The sequence below is a fragment of the Heterocephalus glaber genome, unplaced genomic scaffold (genome assembly GCF_053883595.1).
Source record: "Heterocephalus glaber isolate CG9 unplaced genomic scaffold, H.glaber_assembly_v1.0 deba00001571, whole genome shotgun sequence".
In the NCBI taxonomy this organism is placed as follows: Eukaryota; Metazoa; Chordata; class Mammalia; order Rodentia; family Bathyergidae; genus Heterocephalus; species Heterocephalus glaber.
Window position 1 is genome coordinate 1,286,034 of NW_028258356.1, and position 16,140 is coordinate 1,302,173.

The window sequence follows — 16,140 nt, forward strand, 5'->3', positions numbered from 1 at the left end:
TGAATCCTTCTCAGTTGGAGTGATATTGTTGGGTAGGCATGGAACTTAGACTCCAAAAATTTGTGTTTGAAGTTTTTCAATTACTAAGTGACCTTGAGCAGGTTGTTTGCCTTCTCGTGATTTCCTTTCAGTCACCTGAAAACAACAGGGTTAGATTATATTACCCCTAAGAGCCCCACCAAGCTTGGCAGCATGGACTTTCTGCTGGGTGACCATGGATGGTATACTTAGGGCTCTTGGCAAGATGCTACTGCTTGCACCATAACTTGCAATGCCATATGTGCCCCTTCCTTGGATATAAGGCCACATTACATTGGGTAATCCTAACTGGCTGATGAGCTAGCATTCTATAAAGCTTTTGGTTAAATGCAGTGGAGGGTGGTCTACAAACCTGCAGAAAGTTGGGCTGGGGATTTAGCTCAGTGGTTCCGCAGCCTGCCTTGCAAGCGCAAGGACCCGAGTTTGATCCCCGGTACCAAAAAAAAAACAAACAAAAAAAACCCCTGCAGAAAGTGAATAGAAGTGGCGTGATCTACTCTGGCTAGGTCTTAGGACAGAGCTGGCTTTGTATCAGTGTGCCCAGCAAAAACACTTCTGTCTAAAAATAGGGCAGTTGGAGGCTGAGCCACACAAACAGATGGAGAGCCTCCCAGCAGCTCTAGGACAGGTTACTGATAAAGCTTTCTTCTCCCAGCCCACATTATTCACAGCTGTCTTCCAGATCAAAGGGTCCCCGGAGTGCTGGCCTTGCACCATATGTCAGGCGCTTGTTATCAAACACTCCTTGGCTCAGTCAGCCTCAGGCCTTGCCTGGCTGCCAGATGTGTTAGGAAGGACGGGTGGGCTGAACTGTAGCCATATTCCCCAAACTAGAATCTCCTCGTTTCAGTTTGCATGTATAGTTTTTCTTTTTAACTTCTATTAAAACTTGGATTTCTCCTTCTATTATAGGTTGGAGACAGGCAGAGCCTAATAGTTGAAGGAGTGTGCTCTGGAGCCAAACTCTCTGGGTTTAAAGCTTTTTTTTTTTTAATTAACAAACTTTATTTTATTGCAGTTTTAGGTTTATTGCAAAGTTGAACATAGAGTACAGGAATGTCCTATATACCTCTTGTCCCTGCCATGCCAATCACAAACTATTAACATCTGTAATGGTAGTGGTAAATTTGTTATAACAGATGAACCTCCACTGACAAAAGTACCACCTCCCGAAGTCCCATAGTTCACAGTGAGGTTCACTTTTGGTGCTGTGCGTTCTGTGGCTTTGGATGTAATGACATGTATCCACCACTGTGAGATAGTACAGAGTATTTTCCCTGCCCTAAAAACTCCTCTGTATTCCACCTGGTCATCCCTCCCCATCTCTTAGTACCTGGCCACGACTGATCTTTTATTGTCTCCATAGTTTTCTGTTTCTCAGAATGTAGCTTTCTCAGATTGGCTTTTTTTTTTTTTTTTTTTTTTTGTACCGGGGATCGAATTCGGATCCTTATGCTTGTGAGGCAGGCGCTGGAACCACTGAGCTAAATCCCTGGCCCAGACTGGCTTTTTTTGACTTAGTAAAATACATTTAACTTCTCCCTGCCTTTTTTTCCCCTTTTGTATTAGTCATGTTCCTGTTGCTAGGAGAAAATACCAGACACCTGTAATTTAAAGGAGACGAGACGAGGTAGCTGGGTGTTGTGGCACACACCTTTAATCTCAGCATTCTGGGTGGCTGAGGCAGGAGGAGCTGAAATTTGAGCCCAGCCTGGGCACCTTAGCTACTTAGTGAGACCTTGTCTCAAAATAAAAATAAAAATAAAAATAAACAAAAGGGGTGGGGATGTAACTCAGTGTGAAGGCCCTGAGTTCAATCCTTAGTATTGAGGAAAAGAAAAAAAAAAGAAGAGGCTTATTTTGGCTCACATCAGAGGGTTCAGCCTATGCATGGTCTGCTGGCTTCAAGGAAGAACAGCATGGCAGAAGGGCATGGAAGAGGAAAGCTTCTCAACCGTGGTAGCCAGGAAACAGAGAGAGAGAGAAGGGAGGAACTGGGGATAAGAATTCACTCTTCCAGGTCACGCCCCTAGTGAGCCCCTCCAACCAGCCCCAGCCCCTAACAGCACATTTAGCTAGGAACTCCTGATGGGTTAATCCACTGTTGAGTGTAGCGCCCTGTGATCCATCCACCTTCTCAAAGCCCCACCTCTGAACATGGGAGACTTTGGGGGACATTTTAGATCTGAACCACACATCTTTAAAAAATTATAAACTCATGTTAATTGTACAGATGAATGGACTTCCCTTTGACATTTCCATACATACATATATGGTGATTGGTTTGAACCTATCTTCCCAATTCCCTCTCTCGCCTTTTCTCCACCCCCGAGTCCCTCCTCCTTCCATATTAGTCCCTCTTCTACTTTCAGATTGTCTTTTTTTCCCTTTCTACATGAGAGAAAACCTGCAATACTTGTCTTTTTGTTGTTGTTGCTTTTGTTTTTTGATACATACTCTCCCACTCCTCCCCAACTCCTTACCCCTACTGCCACTATTCAGTCCAGGTCTCCATCATCTGTCCAGATCGCTCTTCATACAGCTGTGAGAGTACCCCATTGACAAGCTAAACCCAACTGTAGAAACTGGCATGGAAACATCTGAGAGCTTCACATTGCTCTGGGAATAAAATCCAAATTCCCCATTCTGGATTGTGAAACCTGTGTGGTCTACGCCCATCCTGAAAGATCCTTCCAGCCATGGTTCTTTCCTCTACTTGGGCCTGAGGTAAAATGGTACCTCCTCAGAGAACATTCCCTTGCCTTCCCAAAACCCAACCACATCCGAGGGAGACCCTCTTTTGCCTCTCATGGTCACCATCACATTGCTCTGTTTATTTTTTCTAGAAGCCTCATTGCACACTGACATTGCCTTGTTCACTCTACCAGGTTTTGCCTGTTTCCCCCAGTAGGGAGTGAATGCCGCCCTGGCTGGGACTTGTCAGTCTTCATCAGTGTTGTCTGCCTTGCTTGTGGAACATGGCATAGCACACGTCCCTTGCTGAGTGTGAAAGGGAGGCGGGACCAGGTGGTTTGTGAATATTGATGGGGAGCTGTTTGGGCCTCAAGGTAGAGGGCGACCTGCTGGCTGGCAGGGCCGCTGTGCCCAGCTGCTGTAGTTCACACATTGAAGGCCCCAGCTTCTCCTGCAGCCCCATTGCAGTCAGCGACTTCTTCTTTTCTGGGCTTTTTCCTGGCCTTTGATGGGAAATGCTGGCCACACTAGCAGCAGCAAACAAGAGTGGAAGGCTGTCTTTGAGCCTGAGTGACATTTGCCCCAGTGAGATTGGTGTGGGTCTGCTCTGTAGCACCCAGCACCATCAGCAAGGGAGCCATGTTTTGGTTAACAGGAGGGATAGGCAATTGGTGAAGGAACCAATGTTCCTTTCTTTTGAGTAAGTAAGTTTTTAATTTTAAGTTTTTTGAGTACTGGGGATTGAATCCCAGGGCTTATGCATTCTTGACAAGCACTCCATTGAGCAATATCACAGGGTCTTGCAAAGTTGCCCAGGTTGAACTTGAACTTGCAATCCTCCTGCCTCAGCCTTCCAGAGTGCTGGGATTATAGATGTATGCCACCAAACCTGGCCTTTTTATTTTATTTTGAGACAGGGTCTAGTTAAGTTGCACAAACTGGCTTAGAACCTAGGATCCTCCTGCCTCAGCCTCCCAAGTAGTTGGAATTATAGTAGATACTTTTTTTATATATGTGGCACCAGGGATTGAACTCAGGACCTTGTGCTTGTGAGGCAGGCAGCAGAACCACTGAGCTAAATCACTGGCCCTAGATATATTTTTAATATTGACTAAATGGATCCAATGAGGGGAAAAGGATTCCCTTGCCTAAGGGCTTTTACACTTACTGTTTCCTTTATGGCAGTAATGGCAAACCTTTTAGAGACCAAGTGCCCAAACTCCAGCCCCAAACCCACTTATTTATTGCAAAGTGCCAACACTACAATTAAACATGAATACTGAGGTTTTTATTTAGAAAAAAACCCTCATATATCAACATCTTTTGTCTTAAAAGAAAAATACAATAGCAGAGTTTTCAATGATACAAACAGCTTTTTATTGAAAAGTAAAAGTTTGCATTTGTTGTGCTTTTGCACAGTTAATGTGATCAATATGCATACTGATAATCTGTCAAACCATGGCTCATACTTCGTTGTTTGAGAGCAACATATGCAGCACTTGGGTCAAGTGTTAGTCCATTTCCTGTATCAGGTTTGATATAATTCAAAGCTGAAAACATCTGGTCACAAGCATAAACTGATCCAAACAAAGTAAGAGAAGCAATCCCAAGTGCTTTCATTGACTTAAAATTATTTGGCAGATAATTCCACACTTTAAGGATTTCATTTTCAGAACTACCAACTGTGCTGTCATTTGATACCCCTTCACACTTGATCTTCTCTGTCTTCTCAAGTGTTGCACACAGGTCATAGAATTTATTTTTCCAGATACAGCTTTCTTGAAATTCCAATACCTCCATTTCCAGATTTCTGAAATCTAACCATTGGAAGCAGGAAAGTTCAAGTTCTTCAAATTTGGCTTTATCTGGAGAAGTAAGAAAACATAGGGTTGTCTCTCTTATGGAACTATAAAATTCTCCCTTGGAACTTCTATAATGCTTGAAAATTCCCTGCAGATTTCCTGATGGATTGTAGGATTATCTACAAATGTGGTAGAATTTCCTACATTAAAAGAATCTCAATTTCTTAATTAGAACATCTCTTTGCTAAATCTCAGATATTAAATTCCAAATTTTCATAAACTCAAAGCTGAAAATCTTGTGTTAATAAAAATGAAAGTATTAAAACTCACCCAGTCCAGTTTATCTCCTTGGCAGCACACTGGCTGGCCATGGAAAAGCTCAGAAGAGTTGCAGCTAATGAGTCATGGCTTGTGACATCATCTGCTGGCACTGCTACTCCTTTCCAAACACACCTGTGCCCTGGTGTGTGCTGTTATCCAATGCTTGGCTGGGGTGTCTTGCCTCATGTGCCAACAGAGAGGAGTCTGCGTGCCCATTGAGGCACATGTGCCATAGGTTTGCCACCACTGCCTTATGGAAACACTCACCCTCCCTCACATACTGCATGACTTATTCCCCAACATTTACATCATTGCTCAAAAGAAGGCTTCTTAGTGAGGTCTTCCTCCATTACTTTTTCAAGAACTGTGATTTCTTTTACCTGCCCTGTGATATTTTTCCAGAGCACTATCACCATCTACTAAACTATAGATTAATTAATTAATTTATTTATTTTTGTACCAGGGATTGAACTCAGGACCTCACAATTGCCAGGCAGGCACTGTGCCACTGAGGTAATTCCCTGCCCTAGATTTATTGAATGTATGTGTTGCTGGCCACTCCCACTTCTCCTCCAGTGGAGGTCCTTTTTCTCTTTGGCTCACTGTGTATGTTCAGCATCCAGACCAGTGCCTGCCATACATACCATGCATGCCCACAAATATATGTCAGGTGAGGAAGAGCCTGGGCTTTAGAATCATTGGTTCTTGGGCCGGGGATTTAGCTCAGTGGTTTTGCCGCCTGCTGCACAAGTGCAAGGACCTGAGTTCTATCTCCGGTACCAAAAAAAAAAAAAAATTGTTAGAATTATTGGTTCTTGCAGTGAGAAAAATTTCTGGCCCAAGGCGTCCTGATAAGAAACATCATTAGACATGAAATATTACAGGAATGAAAGATTAAAACAAACTAACCAAACAAAAACCACTGAAGTTAAATACATCCCCTAGTGCAACAAAATTATGTATCTCTTATATTTAATGGAGTTACCGCCCTAGGTTCTTGGAGTGAAACAGTGTACTTTTAGAATGAAGTTTACTTATTTAGTAATTTATAATTGCCATAGACTGAAAGTTTGTGTTTTTCTCTAAGTTCCTATTTGAAGCTCTAATTCCTAACGTTTTGGTAAATGGAGATGGGGCCTTTAGGAAATATTTGGAGTTAGATGAAGGCAAGAGGGTGGGGCCTTCACAATGAAGTTAGTGCCCTTCTAAAAAACACAAACAGGATAATTCTGTCCACCTATAAGGACGCAGCTAAGTGGTGGCTCTCCATCGGTTAGCGGTCCCTCACCAGACATCAAATTTTCCACTATCTTGACTTCAGACATTCTAGTCCTCAGAACTGTGGGAAATGAATTTCTGTTGTTTATAAGCCCTGTAGTCTATATTTTGTTACAGCAGCCTGAACTGACATAGTAGTGTGGTATTATAGGATAGGATTGTGACCTCCTCAAATTGTAGGGGTAACTGAAGGACACTGGACTGTTGGAGGCAGAGGTGTGTATGCCAAAGACTGATCGCTCCTAATTCTCCCAGGCCAGCTATGTTTTCAGCTTTGAGCCTCTGAGTCTTTACCTGTAGCAGGAAGGACAGAGATGAAACACACGTTAAATTCCTTAGTCATTGCTAACATTTTGTAATCCGCTCATTCAGTGTGCAAGATGATGTTGAGTTGCTCAGATCTCTTCTTATCTAACATCCATCATTTTGTTTATTTACCAAATTTCGCATTCTTGGTGCAGAGTAAATTCTACCATCAGGAGCCACTGCTTAGGACTGCTATCTTAATGGAGAATAATTCATTTCCATCTTCAGGCCTTTTATTTTCTTCTTTTTAATTCCTATAATCTAAAGTTGTCTGAAAAGAAGTGTTAGAATAATATCTGGGCATCAAAGCCTGTAGGGAACTGGGAAAGGGGATGTTACTAGAAGCTCTGCAGTGAGTCCTACTCTCTTCGAGCCATGGCGCACACGACAAATTAACTTATTATACAGGAAAGGTAGACAAAATGAGACTTGGAGAAGAAGCTGAGCTTTGGGCCTGATCAGTGCTGCTCTGGGCAGCAAAGACAAAAATCCCCGAGCTTGCTGCACCTTTTGTTCAGTACATTGGGAGAAACAAATGCAACAGATGAAATGCAGAGAGTTTGGTACCTCACATGGGGATAAACAAGGTGTAACAAAAGACAGGGGGGTGGGGTGGGGGGTGGAAATCCAAGAACAATGAGGAACTGAACAGATGAAGATTTGGTTCCTCCCAGGATGTCTCCCGTTGGTGTAATCTTGTCCTGGAGCATCACAGCATCACTGGACCATTGAAGTCTCAGTTGTGGCCGGAGGCCAAAATGGAATTATGTCTCGGAATGCCATAGCTGGGCTGTAGGCAGGAGAACTAGGCCTAATCAAATGATTTTTCCCTAAAATTATGTAGCATTGCTCCCAACAAAGGCCTAGCCAAATTGACACAAAATTAACCATCACACAATAACTAGTACTTATGCTTTGCTTTTCTAACGTCTTTTTATGTTTTCTCTCAATGAGTACTCACTAAAGTAGCTTGTCTAAGGCCACACAGTAAGTGACAATGCACCAAAATCCCAGGTCTTGTCATGCTGCCTCTCATGCCCTTTGTCCTCATCTCACTGCTTCTGCAGAGTTGACAGTGCCTTCAGGAAGGTGTGGCTCGTTATGATTTGGTACCTGGCTGTGCAAGGCCTCTAGGATCAGAGACATGACAATCATCTCTCTGACTGGGAATCTTTGGTCCTGTGACATAGAAAGCAAACAGCTCCTGCTCAAATGGGTCTGAGAAAGTGTGTTTTTCCTTCTGCACTTTCTTTCATTGCTGTAGCCAATTTGACTTCTCAATATCTATTTTTTTGATTTTTCAGGGTTGGCAAAGGCCATTGAAGTGAATTGTTTCTGGGTGGTGTTGGTCATTCCTGTACTCAGGGTCTATCCACTGGACCAAACTCACGGAAAGAAGTTGCTAACAAACCTCTGTGAAGGAGGGTGAGGAAAGCCACTGTAATATAATTGCTTTTAGGTTTTTCCTGGGCTCTTTTGCTTGATTTATTGCTCTGTGGTTTGTATTTTTACTATCACGTCTTTTAGACGTGCCCAGAAAATGCTTCATGTATCATACTGTTCAGAGGAGTCAAAACTATCAGCTGATCATAAATTGAGAGTTCTGGGTTGCTGGGAATCTCCCTGATTCTTAAGGACTTGTGTGGAACCAAAGAGTGAGGCCATTTTTGGAAATTTAGTTTGGGTGACTTATGAGGACATCTGAGTAGTAAAATGAGATCCACTTTAGCACTTGACAAAAGGGATCATTGTTCTGTCCCTTTCCCCAGGTGGAATGGGGGCGGGGGGTGGCAAGCTGTAGTAAAGTAAACTAAACCTTGCCTTTCGTTCAGGGAAAGCCAGTAACATTGAAACTTGTGTTGACTGGGTCTTAGTTTGACAAGAAAAAAATCATGCCTCTAAAAGCATTCATGGATGATTAACATATGAAAGGTATCAAACTAAGACCTGGGCCTGTTGCCTCTGCCCTCACAGAGCTTGTGAGCTAAGAGAGAGACAAATTCAACAATATTTATTAAGGTCTACTCTATGTTAGGCACTGAAAAAGATGCACTGTCTTATTTGGCATCATCACAGAACTTCAGTTTAATAGAGACTGTGTACTCAGTCAGGGGACATGAAAGCTCATGGGATCCTGTAGGAAGAACCCCGGGCTGGGAGAAATCTCTCTAGCGGGAAGCGACATCCTTGGGGATCGGTGGGTGTTAACCAGATGGTGGCCCCTTTGGGCTTGGTGGTTTCACTCAGAAGGAAAAAGGGCTCTGGCTGGAGGAAATAGAGGCTATGAGTAGAGCTGAACTGTACGCAGGTTGCTGGGAAAAGAGAAAGACAAAGTGAGGCTGCGAATGGCTGGGAGAAGGAGGGGGAAGCTGTGGGAAGTGAGCTGAGGAGCTGAGGAGGGAGCAGAGACCAGGGGTGTGGTGCCTGTGCACTGTATTGTGTGTCTCACTTTGAGGATAGTCCCTTGAAAGATTTAACACTGTAAGACCGAGGGCCTTACCAAACGCTCCGAGGAGCTGAAGTGGAGCACACCCGGGGATCCCAGCGGTGCCTCCAGAATGTAAGACCAAAGGCCTTACCAAACGCTCCAAGGAGCTGGAGTGGAGCACACCCGGGAAGGAACACACCGGCCATGTTGGGAAACAGACCTTTATTAGTCTGGCCAGACGGCACTCCCAAAGCAAAATAGCTCAGAGAGGCACCTGGCTCAGAGTCCGAGGTTGTTTTATAGGGGGTTAAGGGGGGAGGGGTTAACATGTGGATTCACAGAAAAAAAAAGAACAAAGGTTAGTGGCTCATTGTCACATGCTGATGTTCAGCAGACATCCTGACTGACAGTTACGACCACCCTGTTTACAGATTGTCCTATAGATACTGGGCCCCGGGACATTTGGATTTAGGGCAAACAGATGGCTGAGTAACCTTGCCCTATTACTGATTGTCCATTGTCCCGAGGCAAACACACTCCAACCATCAAATTTACAACAGAATCTAGGGGAGTAATTAACTTTTGAATCACACAGTCCCACAACACTTTGTAAATAAAATGATGAGGTGTGCAGCTTTGAATGTTCACTTGGTCTGCAATTCAGTGTATAATGTCCTGTAAGGTACATTGTGCAACTGCCCAGAGAATGTTTGCACAGCTCACTGGAGGGTGTAGATGCAAGCTAGGGATATGGGTGGCTGTGTCTGTGGAGGTCCCAACTCCCTCTTTGGAGCTCTGGGATCCCTGGGGCATTTCAGGAATCTTCTTTGATGTCTCTCCTCAGATAGGATACACTGGAGGCCTTCAGGGTGGATGCTTTCACCACCTCCCATCTGGCATAAAGTGCCTCTGCTATTTTGAATCTTGGCAAACTGTATTTCCATGTGTGTATGTTGGGAGAGGTTCTCTGGGTGTGAACATTTGAGAGCAGATTTAACTTTGCTGTGACAGGTGCCCAATCATTGTGGTTTCAAACACTTCCCTCACTGATGGCCCCTCTATACAAATTCCCGAAGCTCTTGGCTTGCCTTGGGGGGCCCTCCTACCCCAACTGGGTGGGTGAGTCCAGAGCCTCAGGAAGGAGACCCCCCTCAGAGCTGAAATATGCAGTGCCTTCTTCCTCTTCCTCTCCATGTTCGAGGTGGTACCAGCAAAGTCCTAGTGGGTGGTGACGCTCTGGAGTGGACAGGCTTGACTTGTGTTTTTGTTGCCTGGTAGCTGCATGACTTTGAGACAGCTATGTGAAACTTCCCGTCTCTGACTCTTCATCTGAAAGTGGAAATAATAGTGACCAACACTGCATAGTTGCTGTGAGACTAGTAGGTCCAACAGAAATAGGTTGAAAGAAAAACAATACAATCAAGGCCAAAACTGTGTCCAGTAGTGACCTTGAGAAAAAAAATTGGCACCTCTGTCTTTGATTTTTTTCTTTTAATAACATTTTCAATATTCAGGTTAGATTCTGTTTTTGTAATTATCAATTCTTGTGGAGATACTTTTGCCTTGGGGTTAGGATTTCAGAGGTTGATTGAAAACGTTAAGTCTAATATTAGTCCTTGGAATTCTCACTGTTGCTCTGAGGGCTTGTGGTGATGGTATTGGTGATAACAGGGTCTGAAATATTACTGAAGAGGTTACATGGTCTAGGCTAATGCTACAATGAGTTCCTATGATGAAATTCCAGGATCTATTGTATTATTAGTTAATGTACTAGCTAACACGTTGTAACAAAGAGATCCCAAACTATAGCACTCAAACAAGATAGAGACATTGCCCACATACAAGACAGTTTACGTTCAAGTCATGGATAAGGTCCAGGGCAGATAGGTGGCGCTGTCATCCTCAACACAGGCCTTCCAGGACTGCTCCAGTTACCCTATGTCCTAGTTGGCAGGAACAGGGAAAGAGAGTGAGCAGATTTTGCTCACATTCCATTCCCCAAATTTAGTCACTTCTCCACCCCTGGGATGGATACTGGGCACAATTAGTAAACCTAAACCTTGCTACAGATTTCCAACAGCAAACCTTGAAGTATCATGTCATATAGAAATCCTACAGTTCCTCTTGACTGTTAATAACAACAACAGTCACTAAGTACAACAACAAACAATAAAACAAAAAGAGCTGATATGCCCAAGATACCATTCATGTATGAAACAAATACCTCTTGAGCATCTGCCCTGCCCCAGACAGTGGCCTGATTTCCAGGAAGCATAGCACTCCACAGAGCAGGCGTGGGCCCAGGTAACATGGGCCACATGAACAGAAGCAGAGTGTCTATGACAAGGGGGCATTTACACTGCTTTACTGCATGATCTGGTGAAAGCCAGAACCAAACTAACCCAAATCAACCAACTCAAACTAAAATGAACAGAAAGAGGAGTGTCGTGTATGCTTCTCAGTACACATTTGAGAAGGATTATTGTGAAATTATGATCAGGACGATGAAGGACTCAAATAATGACATGTAAAGAACAATTTGGTTCTTGATTTGGCAGGGTTCACTCTCAATAAAGACGTACCTTGGTGTGTGTATGTGTGTGTGTGTGTGTGTGTGTGTGCGCGTGTGCGTGTCCTGTACAGAAGTGGCAAAAACATACTCCTAGGATTTTGAGGCCTGTCCTGATGTGCAGAAGGATGAACTTCTTAGGTGGAATAAGAACGAAGGGCCAGGAATTTAGCTCAGTGGCACTGTGCCTGTCTTGCAACCACAAGGTCCTTAGTTTGATTCCCGGTACCACTAAAAAAAATTCAAAAAAGAACCAATGGCAGCTTTCAGCCCACCATGGAGAAGGCCTTCCAAGTATGGTCAGAGTGCAACCTTGGGCGGGGGTGGGGGTGGGTGGGACTGTGAACTGTCTTCTGGGAGAGGGATTCTGGTTGGGTGAATCTTGGCAGGGATATTGTAGATATTATAGGTAGAATTCCATCACACAATGAGGCATTTAATTATGCAACATCAAAATTTCTTTCTTACACCACTATTCTAAGAACTGACTGATCAATGACATGGAGACTTGTGATGGTTGATTGATTGTGTCACCTTGGGAAGTTTGGTTAAGAGAAGCTTAGCTCATTGGTTCAGCAGTTCCACGCCCTAGGGCTTAGTATAAAGGGGAATGGATGGTATAAAGAGGAAATGAGGAAGGGTGGATCTGCTTCTGCTCCTTCGAAGAAGCTCCGGTCTTTGCCTTGTACGTCATCTCCTGCCTTCCAGCATGAATCTTTCAGCCTTCTGGCGTAGACTCTTCAGCCTTCCATTGCAGACCCATCAACCTCCTGATATGGACTCACAAGGGACACTGCAGTGAGCTCCAGACCTTTGACTAAATCCTCCGGTCTCCAGTGTGCAGACAGACCCTCTGCACTCTTCCTCATGACTCTGTGGGTGGTCATTGTAAACCAATCTTGTAAATTCATATATATTTGTATATCTTGTGTTGTGTCTGTTTCTCTAGTATATACTGTCTGATACAGAGACCCAGTGTGAATGCATTCACTGTAACTAGCTGGAGCCAGTGGGTGCCAGCAGCTCTGTAGTCTATTCCTTGGTGTCTTGCAGACAAACAGCTCTCCATCCCACAATTTCTCCTTGATTTGAGAAGACAAGACCTGCTGGAGTGGAGGGGTCCCAGGTGTGGTGAAGGTTGAAGCTCCCTACCCCTGTGCAAGTTGCTGTATTAGATTGGTATTGACAGTATCACCTTCTCTGTTGCCTTTCTCATCTGTCTCCTGGTAAGAGAAGAATTCAGAGATGTCCTGAGTTAAGTTACAGGCTAGAGAATGGAGGGAGCAAAGAGATAAGAGAAGGTCATTTTAACTCACAGCTTCAAGTTAAATCAATAAAGAAAAAGGAAGAAGACTGCTCCACATTCCTTTCCTGTGTGCTGAAGATCACCCATCAAGGCCTCATCACATTCTGCATTCAGAACCAGCCATTCGGGAAGTACAAAACTTCTCTTTATGGACTAATTTATCCCTGAACTTTGCCCGCTTCATGGTGTCCTGCCCCACTTATCTACAGCCAGTGTATGTTCAATATAAACAATGATTTATGCTTTTCACCCCCAGATTTCATTATGAAACGCCTGGGGCTCCTAGTTTCCATAGACGTTTTCCCAATTGCTATCTGGCCATGCTGCTGGTGGCTTAGGAAAATCTGTCCTGGGACTGGTCCTCTCACCATTTGGCTAGTATCCACAGTAGCTCAATAAGCCCTTCATCTCAGAGAGCTTGTGGTCTTAACAAAAAGTCTGATTGAACACTCTTTAATCTGACTAGGCTCTGGGGGTCAACCATGCCTGGAAGGGGGCTGTTGTGTCACCTCCCTAATCTTGGATGACACTCTCATCTTTGTTGGGTCATTTTCCCCTCCTGGCATGACTCTCAGCTGGTCATTTCTTGGATTCGGTCTTTGGTAAATAATCTATTCGGAAGGATTTTAAATGTTGACAAAATTTTTCTTTTCTTTTTTGACTCATGCATGTTAGGCAGGTGTTGTGGTACTGAGCTATTTTTATTTTGAGCAAGGTTTCACTAAGCTGCTCATGCTGGCCTCAAACTCATGCTCCTCCTGTCTCAGCCTCCCAAGTAGCTAAAATTACAGGTGTCTTAGTTACTTTTCTTATTGCTGAGACAAAAATCTCTGACACCCAAAGTTAAAGCAGGAAAGCTTTATTTTAGCTCACAGTTTGTAGAGGTTTCAGTCCATGGTCAGCTGGTTCTAAGGCAAGGTGGCATTGAAGAGGGGCACTGATGAGGAAAAACAGTCCATGGCACGGCAGTCAAGAAGTAGCAAGCCTGACTTGTCACTTTATAGTCCATGAAGGCTATGAGCCTATTGATTGGTACTACCCACACCCAGGGTGTGGTTTCTCTCTTTGGCAAATCCATTCAGCCACACCCAGAACTGTGGTAATCCAACTAGGGTACTAATCTAGATTTCACACATCCTTAATCCATATTCTCACACCCTAGATCCAGCCAACTCTGAAAAGCCACACCTATTACCGCATGAGGCTTTGAGGGGACATCCAGGTACAAGCCCTAACAGTGGGCATGTGCCGCTATGTCTGGCAAAAGTTTTCAGAAATAACTAATGTGTGCATTCTTGGACTGTTCTTGGTCCTAACCTTATGAAGCCCTTGGGGTGTGTGTTTGGTTGGTGTTCAGAATTTAAGGAAGGGACAGGGACTTGTGGCACTGGGGCTACTGAGTGGGCCTGAAGGGTCACATGGGATACTCCTCCCATTTTTTGCTCCTTTTCTTTCTTCCCCTTCTACCTTATGCTTCCTGCCTTAGCTTTTGGTATCACCTTAGACCCAGGGACACCTGTCCCTAAAGAGGCTCCTACCCTTCCTCAATCCCCTCTGTGCTTCAGAGCTCTTTCCTCTATAGTTTCTCATGTACAAGATCATCCCTGGGACAGCTGGGAGGGAGTGCTGGATGTACCATCTGTGAAAGGTGCCCTGAAGCTTATGGGTTGTCCTTCAGTACTTGGCAAGTGCAGGGGAGTTCACTGCCTGGTGATCAGAGCACTTCTAGGACTGGCTCATTTGTTTGTTTTCCTTATGTGAGACTGGGTCACCAGAGGAAGGTGCTGAGATTGATTTGGGCTGACTGAAACTGTTTACAGAGATGGGATGCCACACACCGTAGGGTGGCCCTGACTACTCCAACCGTGTCTACTTGTGTCCCAAGTCTCCTCCCCAAGGGACAATGTCAAGTGCATCTGAGAACCTTTTTTATCCTGAGGATGAACATCATTCACCCTTGATTTCAGCTAATTTACCTGCTGGGTTGATCTAGGGCTTTTCTGAGACTCAACAAGCTGAAATGCTGCCTCAACCTTGCAGCAATCCTCTCGCTTGAGCTTCCTGAGTGCTGGGATTATAGGCGTGAACCACCATGCCTGGTTAAATGTTTTCTAGTCTTCAAAAGTGTTTTCCCCTTGGAATTTGTTGGGTCCAATGACCATGGATGAATAATGAGCTTATCATTAGTGTCAAGGAGCCTGCCTCTTTCAGAAAGTTTTGTTCTAGAGAAATGAAGGCAAGAAGAGATTAATTCTCTTCTGAAACCATCTGGATGGCAGCTGATTTCCAATGACATGGTCACCGGTGGTAGTAAACACCCAATTCCCCCATCAGATGGTGGACTCTGTGACTCTGAAACTGATCCTCCTTCTTTTGAGTGTTAAAGGATCTTAAACTCTCCATGTAACATTATCTCTGCTTCTCATTCAGCAACAGCTCCTTATGCATCAGGCTTTGCTCTTCAGCTTAGTGTCAGTCTGATAAAAGAAATGGCTTATTTTTAGTGGACTTTTGCGTAGATGTGTGCACCCAGGTCATTGAAAGGGGAAAGTTATCAGTCCAAAGGTAGCAGGAGGTGATGTATTTTGGAGAAGGTTTATATTTAGTGAGGAGGAGCCTGAGCTTCATCAGGTTAAGGTTTTCTTCCATTAACACCACCTTGATATCATCTTTCTCAGAGGTGATTTTGTTTCATATTAGTGTATGTGGTTTGCATGAAATATGTGGAGATTATAAACCGGCCATTTAGGGTCATTTAGTAAGATGTGTTGTGGGGAAACCACCACATTCTATGGGGAAAAATAAAACTGGTCCCTACTTAACATTGTAAAGACAATAGAACAAAACATGCAGGTGAATATCATGTCAGGGATGTGGAAGACTCCTTATCCAAAACTTCAAAAGCACAAGGTAATAAATTGATGACCTTGATTATATAAAATTAAGGAATTCTGTGCAATGAATGGCATCATAGACACTTTTGACAGACACACAAAAAATTAGAAAAGACTGTTGCAATGTCTAAAACCAGCAAGGGCCTATTATCATCTACTACAATGAAGGTACTCTTAAGTAAGAAAAATACAGAAACTGCATTAGATAAAAGGGGAAAGAATTTGTAAAGGTAATTTTCAGAAAGAGTCCCAAAGGAATTAAAAAGCATATGAGGAGGTGCTCAATGGCATTAGTAATCATATAAATGCCAATTAAACAACAAGTAGGTGTCAGCTTATACTCGTTAGGCTGTAAAATTTAGAAGTGGAGGTGGTGATGCCAAGCTTGGGGTGGGGAAGGCGAAGTGTAGAGATGCAAGAACACTTACGTGCTTCTGGGAGAGGCCAACCTGCTTTCAGGTTTGCACACCCCCCAAAAACCCTTTGAGTTAAAAAAGAGACTC